The sequence below is a fragment of the Meriones unguiculatus genome, chromosome 5 (assembly GCF_030254825.1).
Source record: "Meriones unguiculatus strain TT.TT164.6M chromosome 5, Bangor_MerUng_6.1, whole genome shotgun sequence".
Lineage (NCBI taxonomy): Eukaryota > Metazoa > Chordata > Mammalia > Rodentia > Muridae > Meriones > Meriones unguiculatus.
In genome coordinates this window covers 118,074,541-118,089,320 of record NC_083353.1, presented here as the reverse complement: position 1 = coordinate 118,089,320, position 14,780 = coordinate 118,074,541, and positions in this window count along the sequence as shown.

Genomic DNA, 14,780 nt, shown 5'->3' with positions numbered 1-14,780 from the left:
TGCTTATTTTTTTGAAAGGGACTTTTGTATTTAGTTTTTACCATGAGACATAATTGAAACTGCTATGAACATTTACTGTCCTTTAGCTAAAGGGATGGTAAAAGGTTAAAATTTAGGCCTGTTTCTTGAGTCTGGACTGTGTCTAGGCCTGAAAATAGCAGCTCTAGGACTTAGGCTTAAGGCCTGGTCTCCTGCATGTGAAAAGACCTGGGAAGGCACCTGAAGTCTCCCAACACAGAAGTTGGCAATATGTCCGTGGGACCTCATTGTGAGATCAAAAGCAGACCTGTGATGTTGCTCAGTGCAGGATGAGAGTTGTGGAGGTTGCTGAGTCAGGAAGCCATTTGTCCTCCGCCAGGCCAAAGAGCTAGAAGGCTGGAAGTGTCTGTGGCTCTTGTGCTGGTTGAACCTCCTTGGCTGGGCACAGAGGACAAGCCTGCTTGGGAGTGTTTTGACCTCCAGAGGCCAGTCTGCCAGCAGCTAGCTATGGCATGTTGCATCAGCAAAGGGACCAGCATCCACTTTGGCTGCACTTGAAAAAGTCACCTGGCAGAACTGACTTTTGGCTATGTAAAACTCTTGCCTTTTTTGCGGGAATGCCAGCAGCCTCAGAGCACAGCTAAGGTCTGGAGCCAGTCAGGATGGCTCACTGTAGACCTGTCTTTTGTGCGGGAATGCCAGCAGCCTCAGAGCACAGCTAAGATCTGGAGCCAGTCGGGATGGCTATTACTATTTTTACCAACTCCTATATGGTGACTCAAGGACCATCCTCAGCTGTTTATTAAAATTGCAGTGAGACCATGTTTGCATCTATAGGACTATATATATATATATATATATATATATATATATATATATAAATGCAAGTTAATAGTCATCTCATATATATATATATGAGATGACTATTAACTTGCATTTGTTAACCATTAAATATTAGGACTTTAGGTTTTGTCCTTGCTAAGTTAGCACCTTAAAAGTCATGAATGTAATATATTAAAGTGAGAGCTTGAGAGTTTTTTGTATGATTTAGTATATAAAAGTTTATAGCTTATAATAGTCTAAGGCTATACTATAGATTAATAACATCATTTTTAGAAACAAGACCAAGCATATTTTAACCTTTTGATAGTAGAGATACAGCAAATTGACCCAGCTTTAACATAAATAAATACCTCTAAAATTAATAGATCTTAATTTAGAATATTGGTAAACAATTTGTATGTAATAATGAACCCCTGAGCTATAAGTTTAAAACCAACAATATAATAGAACAGCATAAAGCAATTTTAAAATTATATTTGAGCAACACATAGCAGGAGACAGTAACAGCCTTTATTAATTTAGGAAACGAAAAGACATAGGTGTTTAGATTTATAAAAAAAAAAAAAAAAGACATAGGTGTTTAGATTTATAAAAAAAAATAGATTTATATTTTAAACCAACTTAATTTAAATAGATATTTATAACTTTGAAATTTTATTATTTATATAAAATTTACTTTGAAGAAGGATTGAATCATAAGATAATAATATGTAACTTTGAATTTTTATAAAAATCCATGCCAATTTAAAATGAAGCTCATTGTTGTGGCCTACTCTAAAAGATTAAAAAAAAAACAAGTTAATTATGATTAAGGCTTATAAATGTAAACCCAATGAGAAAATTATCTAAAGCATTAGATTAAGAATTTGAAACATTTTAAAATATAAGAATAGAGTGTATAGAAATCAGGAAGAAAAAAGCTTGGAAATAGCCCCTTAGTTAGAAGAAAGCATGGAGCTAGAAGCAAAACGAAAGCAGCTTGGCGGGGGAGGGGGAGCGCACAGCAAGTTGGAGCCCATTTGCCTGAATTCAAAATGGCACCACAACCACGTGAAAGTCCATGGTGAGGCCATGGTTCCACCCACTTCCTCCCAAAATCAACATGGCGGGGAGGTATCACAGGAAATGTTTAAATCTCTGCAGCTATGTTGGGTTTTTAGAAATTCCTTACCTAAAGCAGTGCCCCAAATCTTCCAAAGTTGATTTTTGCGTTGTGTGAGTCTCCCGACTCAAAACACTGGCAGGGGCAGAGTGTCGCTGTCAGCTGGTGCAGGCGGCAGCAGGAGCCATAGCAGGAGTGGAACGTGGGCGCTGAGCTGCTGCCAGAGCAAGTGTTTGCATGAGAGCAGTGAAAGTAGGGGTTTTTAGACATAGAGCAGAGAAAATCGGTTGAAATCATCCTACTAGATTACAGGAGTCTGTAAGGGGTCCTACCAAAGCCAGGAGAGACCCTATCTGAGTCATGGCACCAATGTTAGATCTATTAAAAGAATGAGGCTGTCAACCGATCTTCTATGCAAGAGGTTTATTAGGTGGGTATGGAGGGAAGGGGGGAATAGGACATGATAGGGAGAGAGAGAGAAAAGGGGAGGGGGCATCCTGAGAGAGAGAGAGAGAGAGAGAGAGAGAGAGAGAGAGAAGAGAGAAGCAAGAGAAGCAAGAGAATGACCACGTGTCCAATTGTCCCGTTAAGGGGCAAGGAAACCACACCCTGTGGCCACCTGGCTGGTGACATATGATGACATCATAAGTTGTTAGGTAACCCAGAAGCAGGTTGTGTTCCAAAATACTAACAGTTGTAACCATGGCTTGAATAATATTCATGCACAAACTAGCTTCTAAGTCACATAACAAGAAAACGTAGATTACTCTGTATACAATCCCATATTTTGAAAATTTTTTGTATCTGCTATCACAGGGCTTTTTCATATGTAAAATAGGTCATAGATGGCTATATTACTAGTAAGCTTTCCCATGAATGTATTTTACTAATCTCTATACATGTGTAATGTCCTGGTCCTCCACAGTTACATTTGGGCAGCTTGCAGGGAATCTTATGAAAGAAAGGGGAAATAGAAAGACCTGGATGGGACAGGAGCTCCACGAGAATACCAACCAAACCAAAAATCTGAGCCCAGGGGTCTTGGCAGAGACATATACTCAGACCAAGGACCATGCAATGAGATAACCTAGAACCCCTGCTCAGATGTAGCCCAAGGCAAGTCAGTCTCCAAGAGGGTTCTCTAGTAAGTGGAGCAGGCGCTGTCTCTGACATGAACTCAGTGGCTGGCTCTTTGATCACTCCCCATGTAGAGGTGAGCTTACCAGGCCACAGAGGAAGACAATGCAGCCAGTCCTCATGAGACCTGATAGGCTAGGGTCAGATGGAAGGGGAGTAGGACCACCCCTATCAGTGTATAGGTAAGGGGCAAAGAAGGAGAAGAGGGAGGGAGAGTGGGGCTGGGAGGAGATGAGGGAGGAGGTTTCAGCTGGGATACAAAGTGGATAAACTATAATAAATTGCAATAAATAAATAAAAAAGAAAAAATGAAAAGAACAGCAATAGAAATCTACTTTCACTAGAAAGTAACCTCTGAGTGACACTGCTGCCCCCATCAGGACAGCTGTTACTGTCTTTTCATAATCCCAAGGACTCACTATTAATTGAAAGATATGAAATTTGAACTTTGTTGCTTTCCTGGCAGCAATATTGGCAAGCAATAAATGGTACATATGCTTCTGCTATGCATGGCAACAGCAGTGAGCTGCAGCAACCAGCTGCTCCATGGTCAGAGTATTCCTTTAGCCACCATTGTTTAGATGCGGTTATCGGGTAGATATCAGTACATATATATGTGTGTATATCTGTGTGTATGTTATATAATATAATATCAGAGTTTTATAGGTTGGGTGCAGTGATATATTTTAGTAAGCTGTGGGCTGTGATGGAAGCCTTTAACCTCAGCACCTGCGAGATAAAAACCAGGAAGATCTCCATGAGTTTGAAGGTAGCCTGTGCTACATGTTGAGTTCTGGGCCAGCCAGGGCTATGTAGTGAGACCTTGCCCCCCTCTCCACCCCTTCTCCATTTCAAAGTCTTTATTTACTCACTTATGAAAAGTCCCTTTTTCTATCTAAGGTGGCCTGCATATAGGATAGGGGGTTAAGAAAGGTATATATTTGAAACCATCACTCTTGTAACTACACATGTGTGAGTTTAAACAACCATCAGGATTCAAGGGTCTGATGGTTGAGTGTGATCTGCTTTTGCTCCAAAACTTGCTCCAAAACTTTTGCCTCATAAAACACTGTCTTTGATGCTCATCATTCATCTAGTCTCTTTACAATGTCAGGTGATCAAAAGCAGAGGGTCCAAGAGCAGTGAGGCAGAAGTTACCTGGACGTTTTGTTATGTATGTACAGCTTTGTGATTCATCACCCACATTTGTCTCAAGGACTTTTCTGTAATGGATGGACCTAAAAGTCAATCCTGTCCCTTGAGCAACCACAGAAAACTGTTTGGTTTCCTTAGCTGAACTGGGATGTTCTTGTCTCTTCAGTGCACAGCTGCCGACTCTATCTGGGAAGAACGGAAGAGACTCCTGAGGAAGGTGTTGCATCACAGTTTAATGTAAAAATTTGTAAAAATGTGTTTCCCTTTTGGGGGCTGTGAGCATGTCTCAGATTCATGAATAGGAAGAATTAGAAATAGAAATAGAAAGATGTCAGAGGACTGAAGAGATGGCTCAGCTGTTAAAGGCTGGGCTCACCACCAAAGATGAAAGATGGTAGAAACCATTCAGTGCATAAACATTAGCTGTGCTGACTACCTGCTTTAAATACACAGAATAAATGGCCAACTGGGGCTCAGCCCACACAAAGAACTACAGGCAATTAAGAAATGCTAATGAGGAAGAGCACACCAGTTGGTTATCCAATGTCAAATGGTCTGCCCTGAAAACCTACATACAAATAACATTATACAGACTGAGCAGATTCCATATATATATATAAATATATATACGCTTACATGCAGTAACAAACAATGTAAAATAGATTATTAATTTGAAAGAGAGCAAGGAAGAAGTGCATATATAGGAGGGTTAAAGGGAGAATATAGAAGGATGAATGTTATGTATTATAATCTCAAACAATTTTTAAAATTTTATTTGAATTGTAGCTGTTTTAACCACATTGTTTTCAATTTTATTTTTTTAAAATAGATGTAATTACATTCAATATATTATAATTATGGTTTCCCTCCTCTCCCAGTTTCTTCTAGATCCTCCTATCTCCCACCCACCCAAATCACACCTTTTCTTTCTCTCTTTCATTAAAAAATAAACAAGAATGTAAAAAATAAATTAATGTAATAAGGTGAAAGAGAAACAAACAAGCCAGAATAGGACAAAACAAAGAGAAAAAAAGAACCAAAATCACAAGAAACACACACAGATGCAGAGACACACATTTACACACATAGAAATCCCATAGAAACACAAAATCCAAAACCATAATGTGTAACCAAAAGACATGTAAGTTTAAAATGATTAATCCAGGAAAACCACTATGAGACAAAACACCTCCAAAAATACTTTGCATTTGTTTTGTGTAGGCCATCTGCTTGCTTCTGGGTATGTGGCCTAGACCTAAATGTGATTTGTGTGTCCAGTGAGACCAGTGGAGAAATAGTTTCTCTTTGCAGGGGGTATATCAATTGGAGTTAGCTTCTGGATTTAGGGATGGGAGCTCGTGTCCACATCTGCTCTCTGCACTGACGCATCCTTCTGGGTTAGTTACACCTGATCAGGCCCTGAGCATGCTGCTGTACTCTCTGAGTTCATATGTCCATCAGTCCTGTTGATTCTAGGTCTCATACCTTGGTGTTCTCCATCCCCACTGGGTCTTGCAATCTTTCTGCATCCTCTTCTGCAGACTTCACCAGACCCCAAGGAAAGGTATTTGGTAAAGATCTTTCATTTAGGGCTGAGTGTTCTGTGGTCCCTCTGTTTCTGAACACTGTCCTGTTGTGAGTGTCTTTATTTGTCCCACTTACCACACAGTTAATCTCTAATTAAGACTGAGCAAGGCAATGATCTGTGAATATAGCACAGTGTCATTAGGAATCATTTTATTGCTGTGTTCCTTTAGCAGGACAGTAGTATTTAGCTTTCCCTACATCCATGGCCTACCTAATCTCAGGTTCTTGGCCACTTGTCATCTCAGACATGGGTTCCATCTTATGGAGTAGGCCTTAAAAATTCCATCAACTTTTGAGGTATTATTGCATCAGCTTATCTCAAAGGCTGGTAACCGTTGTAGATCGAAGTATTTGTATCTGGGTTGGTACAACCCTTTCTCTGCTGGCAGCATGAATAGTGCCTTCCATTACCATGAACGCCAGTCAGCAGGGACGGAGGCCCTAGGTGGTCACCAGCTAGACTTCTCTTCAGCGAATTATGCAGTGTTGCATTCAGCAAATGGGCCTCACCATCACTTTGTGTCCAGAAGCTCATGTTATATGGGTTTTCCATGGGACCCCCTTGGACAAAAACTTGATCAGAGGTAATGCATTCCCCACACTGGAGGTTCATTTCATGGCAAGAGATGTCTAGTTGGAGCTTAGTTTCCCCAATATTTAGTTATTCCATTTAGATTTATCTCATATATGAACGCATTTTAAGAAGCTTTCACTATAACAACTTCAATAAAGCTCCTCAAATGGCCCTTAGTTTTAGCTGTCTCTTCCCATAATCCCTTCCTTGTTTTCCTGGTCCTTCACTCTCATTATTTAATATTCCCATTACAGTCTCCATGTGGCTGTCCATTTAGAAGTATTTATTCTATTTCTCTTTTCTAGGAAAAAATTTCCCTCCAACCTAGTTCCTTACTCTATAGTTAACCTCTGTAATTATCTGAACTATAATCTGCTTATTGAGAACGTAACAGCTAACATTCACATATAAGTGAATACAAATCATATTTGCCTTTTGGGGTCTGGGTTAACTCAGTCTGGATAATTTTTCTAACTCTATCCATTTACCTGAAAATCTTTTTCTTTCTTTCTTTCTTTCTTTCTTTCTTTCTTTCTTTCTTTCTTTCTTTCTTTCTTTCTTTCTTTCTTTGTCATTTTTCAAGACAGTGTTTCTCTTGGCAGTCCTGTGTTAAAGGGTCAGGGTTGTTTTAGTTATCCTGTTTGTTTTTCTGTTTTGTTTGTTTGGTATTGGTTTTGTGGTTCTATATAAAACTAATGATTGTCTTTTCAAGATCAGTGAAGAATTTTGTTTGGTATTGCATTGAATTGGAAAATGCTTTATGTAGAACAGCCATTTCATTATATGAATCGTAGTGATCCATGAGCATCCAAGATGTTTTCATCTTCTTATACCTTCTTCAATTTCTTTCTTCAATGTTTTAAAACTCTTTCACTTGTTTGGTTAACTATCAAAAGATATTTTTTTAAAAAATGAAGCTATTATAAAAGATGTTGTTTCCCTGTGAGTTAATTTTATGTCTTTGCTATTGCTGAAAGTGTTTATCATCTGTAGGAGTTTCCTAATACAATTTTTAATGTCATTTACCTATAGTATCATATCATCTGCAACTAGAGACACGCTTCTTTTTCCTTGCCTATTTGCATCCCCTTGACTTTCTTGGTTGTCTTCATTGCCCTAGCTAAGATGTCAAGTACTTTATTGACTATATACAGGCAGAATGGACATCCTTCTCTGGTTCCTGATTTTCGTGGAGATGCTTTGAGTTTCTCTTTATTCCTGTTGATGCTAGCTGTGGTTTACTGCAAACCATCTTGTTGTGTTGACACATGTCCCTTGTCACCATACTCTCTTCAGGACTTTTGTCATGAAGGCATGTTGGATTTTGTTAAAGGCCTCTTCTTTATCAAATGAGATGATTGTGTGATTTTTTTTCCTTTCCTTCCCTTTTTTTTTAAACTAACATCCATTTTTATTTCTTAAATGAATTTTTGAAACTGTTGAGTCAACCATGAGGAAGAAATTCACACTTGGAGCTAGGTTTAAGATTCTATGTTGGGAATTTAGTACATACACCTAATCTCCCAGATAAATCATGTTTTGCTATGTATGCTTATGTGATAGAAACTATGAGTACAATAACTCATCTACAGCGATTTCAGGTGCTCTTTGCTACTTAAATATATAAATATTTAATTTTTATCATTTTCCATAATCATAGAAGAATTTCTTTAATTTTTTAATTTTTATATATATATATATATTTTTTGTCTTACATTCTTTTTTTTTTTCAATGCAGTTTATTCAGGAACCTTGAACAATCCTCGGACCCTGGGGAAAGCCAGCCCACAGCTTAAATAGCCTCTGGGTAGCCAACCCAGGCGTGCCACGTGGGCAATGCAGATAGGTCCACATACATGGAAGCAAGCCAGATCCTCAGCCTTAGCCAAATGTGGAATTGTTCGTGACAGAGAGCACTCACCATCGGGAAGGTGGATTATAGTTTATTCACTTTGTATCTCAGTTGTAGCCCCCTTCCTCATTCCCTCCCTCCCTTATCTCCTCCCATGCCCTTCTCCAAGTCCACTGATAGGGGAAGTCCTCCTTCCCTTCCATCTGACCCTACCCTATCAGTTCTCATCAGGACTGGGTGCACTGTCTTCCTCGGCGGCCTGGTGGGGCTGCTCCCCCAGGGTGGAAGGTGATGAAGGAGCCATGTCATGTTATGAACCCCTGAGTTCATGTCAGAGATAGTCCTTGTTTCCATTACTAGAGAACCCACATGGAGACTGAGATTCCATAGGCTACATCTGTGCAGGGATTAGAACCATGCATGGTCCTTAGTTGGAGTATCTGTCTCAGAAAAGACCCAGATTTCCTGATTCTGTTGTTCTCCTTGTGGAGCTCCTATACCCTCCAGGTCTTTTGTGATTTTTTTTCCATCAGTCTGAATATCTGGTAGATGGCATTTATTGATTTATATATGTTGAATGACCCCCCCATCTCTGTATGAAGCCCTCTTCATCATGGCTGATGGTCTTTTTGATGTGTTCTTGGATTCAGTTTGCAAATATTTTGTTGAAAATTTTTGTATCTATGTTCATTAAGAAAATGGACTACAATACCAATTGGTCTTTATCTGGTTTAGATATCAGGATAATTATAGCCTGGTAAAAGGAATTAGGCAATGTTTCTTCTGCTTCTATTTTATTAAATAATTTGAGGGATATTTGGCCTTAATTCTTCCTTAAAATTCTAATAGAATTCTGCTCTGGACCATCTGGCTCTGGCTCTGGGTTTGTTTTTTTTTATTATTATTATTTTGTTTTGTTTTGTTTTTTGGTTGGTAGAACTTCAATTACTGCTTCTATTTCACTAGGGATTATAGGTTTGTTTAAATGTCTGTCTGGTTTGCATTTAACTTTGATAGGTAATATTTATTAACCAACAAATTTTTCCATTATTTTTAGGTTTTCCCAATTTGGTGGACTACAGATTTTTAAAGTATGTTTTTACTAACCTGGACTTGGCTGTATGTTGTTATATCCTCTCCCATTACTCCCTAATTTTATGAATTGGGAACCTCACTCTGTATCTTTTAATTATTTTGGCTAAGGGTTTAGGAATCTTGCTAATTTTCTCAAAAAACCAACTCCTTGTTTCATTGATTCTTTGAATGATTTTTTTGTGTGTTTAATTATATTTTATTGGTATCAGTCCTGGACATGATTATTTCTTCCCATCTACTTGTCAGGTTATAAGGTATCCATCAGAGAAAAACATTCAGACATGAGTTCAAAAAAAACATAAGTTCTTTACTTAGCCAGCCAGTGACTAAACCCAGTGTTCAGGAACCCAGTGTAATCTCAAATATTTTTCAGGGTGACTTTTGAGCACAAAAAATATTATACTGGGTTGACAAACCTCATTTATCAAGAGCAGTTAGCCAGAAGAAAACTACAGAAGCCAAAACTAAGATTTAGATGCTTTCCCAGAACTACGGACTTTAATGGTTTAAGTTTTGGTTCTCATTTTGGCAGGTGGTGCTGTCTACATTCTGGGTTCCAAGGCCTGAACGGTACTTTCATCATGGTGTCTGTTGTGCTAAGGCCTGGTAACCTACAAGCCCTAGGGGCCTGTTAGAGTCCCTCCCTGGTTCAATGGGCATGAGTCAAATCATGGATTTACCTGAGTGCAGGTGGTTATATCATTCCCTTAGGTAGTATTTTAACAGAATTTATTCTCTGTTTACATAGCTAACTAGGCAGTTGAGTAAGCAGGGTCCTATAATGAAAGCAAGGAGCAAAAGTATTAATTGCCCAGCCCTGAGTGTAAGTAAACCAGAAGAACAATGATTGGTACCAGTTGTTAGATTCTTGCTGGCTCTTTCCTTTCTGTTTCCTGGAGGCTTCCCCCTCCCTCCTTCCCCCACCCCACCCCCCATGGCTGAACTGTCTTTACTTATTCCTGACGGATTGGCATAGAACTAACTGGCTTCTCCCAATGCCATGCACAGACCTATTTGTCTCATAAAGAGGAGGTCCAATACTCTTCAATTCTGAAGAACAACCGTGGCTAAGGAATCTAGCTGGACCTGTTAAGGAGAAGTTAAGTTTGATAGATAGTCCAGATTTATGTTTACATGAACATTGAGATTTTCAAAGTTTTTACTTCACATAAATAGAGCTCAAGTTCCAACTGCAATGGAGGCTGTGATGCCTGCCCCTACCAACAGGGGAATGAAAATGGAGCTGGCTCATAGTATATAGGGAAGCCCAGATCCTAGACTGACTTGGGCCCTGTCTTATTTTTTCCATTATAGATGAACACCTGCAGTATAATATGCACAAGGTCACAAAGGAGTAGGTTTTCCACCAGTACAACCAATTCAGAAGATACGCACGTGGTTAAGCCATTAATTAGTACAAACAAGCCAGGTTGTCTCTGGGCCTAGAGATACACTTAACGGCCATTCCTGGGGTTGACCTGGTATGTATGGCTACAACAATCTTCATACAGAATTATCTAGAGTATATGCTGGTGAGATTAAACAGGCACCCATTTTCTGGAGGTTACCCACGTGAGCTTAGTTGGTCCATTTATAGCTGTTATGGCTGGAAATAGGGCTTATTGTTGATTAGTTTCATTCTCAAGATAATATAGGGCCCTCGGATCTAGCCATAGGCAGCTGTTCTGACCTATATCCAACTGGAGAATGGTTAAGGAACTAATCTAATTTTTCTAGCACTCTGAACACTGAGGGACTGGCTTCTGTTGCCTCTTGGATCTTAATCTTTGAGGTTTGCAAAGGAATCCCAGGTGAAATTGGACCTTGGGGGCTTACTATCATTGAGAACTCATATTCTGGAGGTGCCAATGGTCACTTTGTACTGATGGACTAGAAAACTCTATGTCCAGGTTTCTTTTGGATGGTAATTTTGAGGTCTGGGTCCAAAGCTTTTAAGTATAACCTGAGTCCCCAGGTTCTACCAGTTTCTCAATAATGACCTTTGGTTTCCTGATAGGCCCTAACCTTTGTGGATATGAGAGTGCATGGGCTCTGAATACAGGGAGGAAATGGTGGTTTTCTTTCTGGGTTTATGAAGGGATCAGTGTGTTCCCAGGAAGATTAAATTTCACAGCTCCATCAAGCAAGATGTTATTTTCCTGGATGGGGGGATGGAATCAATCAGGCAGCATACTGAATAGATCATAGAACTTTTTCTTCACTGATGGACCTACTGCTGCAGAGATGTTACCCTTTCCCACGTACAAGAAAACCATCCCCCAGTAGGCTCTAGTTGCAACATTTAAAAAAAAAATCTACCTGGAAGGCAGGTTGGGTCTCAGCAGATAGACTGGCTATGAGATCTCTGGTTTCAGAATTTCTTAATTTTCTGGCTTATGTGGGTATGGGGATTTTTACACTGGCAACAAAAGCAGAGAAAATAGAACAACCATAATTATAGGGCCCTTGTGAGTCTTATCTTTAGGCAGTCAGAGGACCTGGTGAAGACCCATCATTTGTTGCTGGAGTTAGGCAACCATGGGCCTGATAAAGGTACAGGTCATTCCTACATCAAGAACCACCACCCATTTCTTTCCTGTTGAGTATCTTTCATTTTTTTATTTTATTTTATTTTATTTTATTTTATTTTATTTTATTTTTCCTTTATTTTGGTACTCTTTGTTCTTTGTATATAGATTGGGCACTGGGGCAATTAAGGTTCAGACAGGATAACTCAGATGTAGAAAGGCCTCAGTGGGTCTAGGGCCACTTTCTAGGGTAGGGAAATTTGCTGCTTTGTTCCCGTTACCTTTCAAGATTCCCTTTTTCTGAGCTACATTTCTCTATGGAAGGTCCCAGGCACATGTGCCCTGACAAGTGCATACCAACTATCTTGCACACAAATATGGCTTTGCCCTTCTCTGAGCAAAGTGTGTGAGTTGATGCCAGAATCTCAGCCCTGTATACAGAAGTTTTTTGGCTTAGGTACTGGGGTCACGCTGTCTTGTCCAAGTTGAAAGCTGTGGCCTCAGGATACCTGATTTCATCTTGAACAAAACTGCTCCCAATCAGTATGTCCTCAGATCTGATACACTGAACTGCTTAGTCATTTTCAGAAAGTGCATGTTGCCAAGGAGCCCAGAAGGGAAGTCAAAGTTTCCTCATCGTGTGTAAACAGGGGTATTCTCACCCAAGAGAAGAAAGCCAGGATGACATCTTTATGGATTTGAAATTTTTATTGAGCTACACAGACTTGGCCAGGGTCACATACTCTTGTGACTATAAGTCTAGAATTGGCCCCTAGCTGAGTGAACAGGGAGTTTATAAAGACAAAAACCACTAATTTGGCACTTTCTGTTAGCCATTCACTTACCAAGTCCCAAACCCTAAGTATTTCATTGAACATTTCCACACTTGGAATAGCCATCCTGAAGTCATGGATCATTGATTATGGTTTTAGACTTTCACTGTCCAGTACAATTTAATGAACTTATTCACCACACACACATTTTTAAAAAGACTATAGCACAGTTGAAAGTAGAAAAACAATCCTCTCTGTAACCTTTGTCATGACTTATGGGTCCTTTGCACCCTATCCTTCCTTGGCAACATATATCACTGTATTTGTCAGGGTTCTCTAGAGTAACAGAACTTCCAGAATAAATCTCTCTGTGCGTATAGAAAGGGTACTTATTGAAGTTTCTTACAGGCTGCGACCCAGCTAGTCCAAAAATTCAGAATTTGTTTGGTTTATGAGGCTGGATGTCTCAGTTGACTTTCTGTAGGTGCGCATCCCAAACAAGTACGCTCTTATGCAATGGTTCTCAACCTTCCTAATGCTGAGACCCCTTAACACAGTTCCTCATGGTGTCATGACCCCAACCATAAAATTATTTTGTTGTAACTTCATTACTGTAAATATGCTACTGTTATGAATCATAATGGAAATATCTGATATGTGACCCCTAGATAGGTCATGACCCACATATTGAGAAACATTGCTCTAATGTTAGTGAAGAATTGGACTTCCTAGCAAGGTGAGAGGAAGCAGGCAAAGAGCAAAAGCTTCCTTTTGGATGCCCTTACATAGGTTTCCAGCAGAAGTTGTGGCAAAGATTAAAGATTAAAGTCTTCCTACCTCAAAATCCAGGCAAAGGTGTGTGTCTTCCTACTGCAGAGGTCTGAAATAGAAGTGGATTCACCCACTTCAAACCAAGTAAAAAGAGCTCAGAGGTATGCACTCCATTTCTGGATTAGTCAAGTTGACAACCAAGAAAGCCATCAAAGGTTTCCAGGACATGGTGTGGCCGATGTTAGAGGTGGTTTTTCCAGATCAAATGATCGGGATTAAAGGTAAGAGAGAGTTGGCTCAGTGGTCAAGAGCACGGAGGATCCAAAGGATTCAGGTTCAATATCAGCATCCACATGGCAGATCACAAATTGTGACTCCAAGATCAGGGCCCAGGAAGACTGAAATGCTGGTCAAAGGTCAGGATGGGGAAAGGAAGTCAGCAATGGCAGGGAACATCTGCTGAAGCTTCTACTCAACTTCAGGTAAGCAAGTCATTACTACTCTGTCTTGAAAACAGATTCTAATATTTAAGGACCATCTTGCTCTTCAATCCGTAGTCTCTTTTTCTCTCTGCCTTCCTGTAGTGATCTTATTTGCTTATGATCTGACATTTCAGTCCTTATAACTTTTACCAACCTTTAGACTAGATAGGAGAAGAAAATCAGGAACAGTCTGGCTCATTGTCTAAGACAAAACCTTATCTAAATGATGAAGTTTATGTGCAAAGTTGGGTGGTAGCTGAGGCAAGATTTTCAGAGGAAGCAGACACCATCAGGCTGTGTTAACTGAAAAGATAGTGATTTTGATATCAACTGAGAGCCCGCAGAGCTGAAGTTGATGCAGGTTTGGGCTTTGCAATATTGGATGAGCTGGAAGCTTGGTAAAGCTGCAGCCACAATAAACACTGGTTCTTTGGAAGAGCAGAATCCACTTCAATCTGGCTTGAGTTTCATTATTTCTGGACAAGTGTTCCGTGTTCTTGAAGTAACACTCTTACACTAGCAAACCACTGTTTTTTTAACTCCTCTTCTCTTGGCTCTTGCTTTTTATACACTGCACACTTATGGCATGTGTAAGTATATGCGTTTGCACTTGGTAAAAATGAAGCTGTTTACCATGTATTACACAGCATCTTACCACATAGGTACAAACACTCCTTTTATTAAGAATCACTCCTGAAAATTCATATATTTGTCTTTTTAGCTAATAAAACATATGTTTAGCGGTCTCTCTAGGTGTTTATTATTGCTTCTCTCTTTAAAAAAAAAGCAGAGTGAAGGACACATCATCATCATGTTGTTGGATATGACAGGACTTTTCCTTCTATTATCACTGTCCATTCCATTAGGGGACCATAACACACTCCACACCTTACACCTCAAAA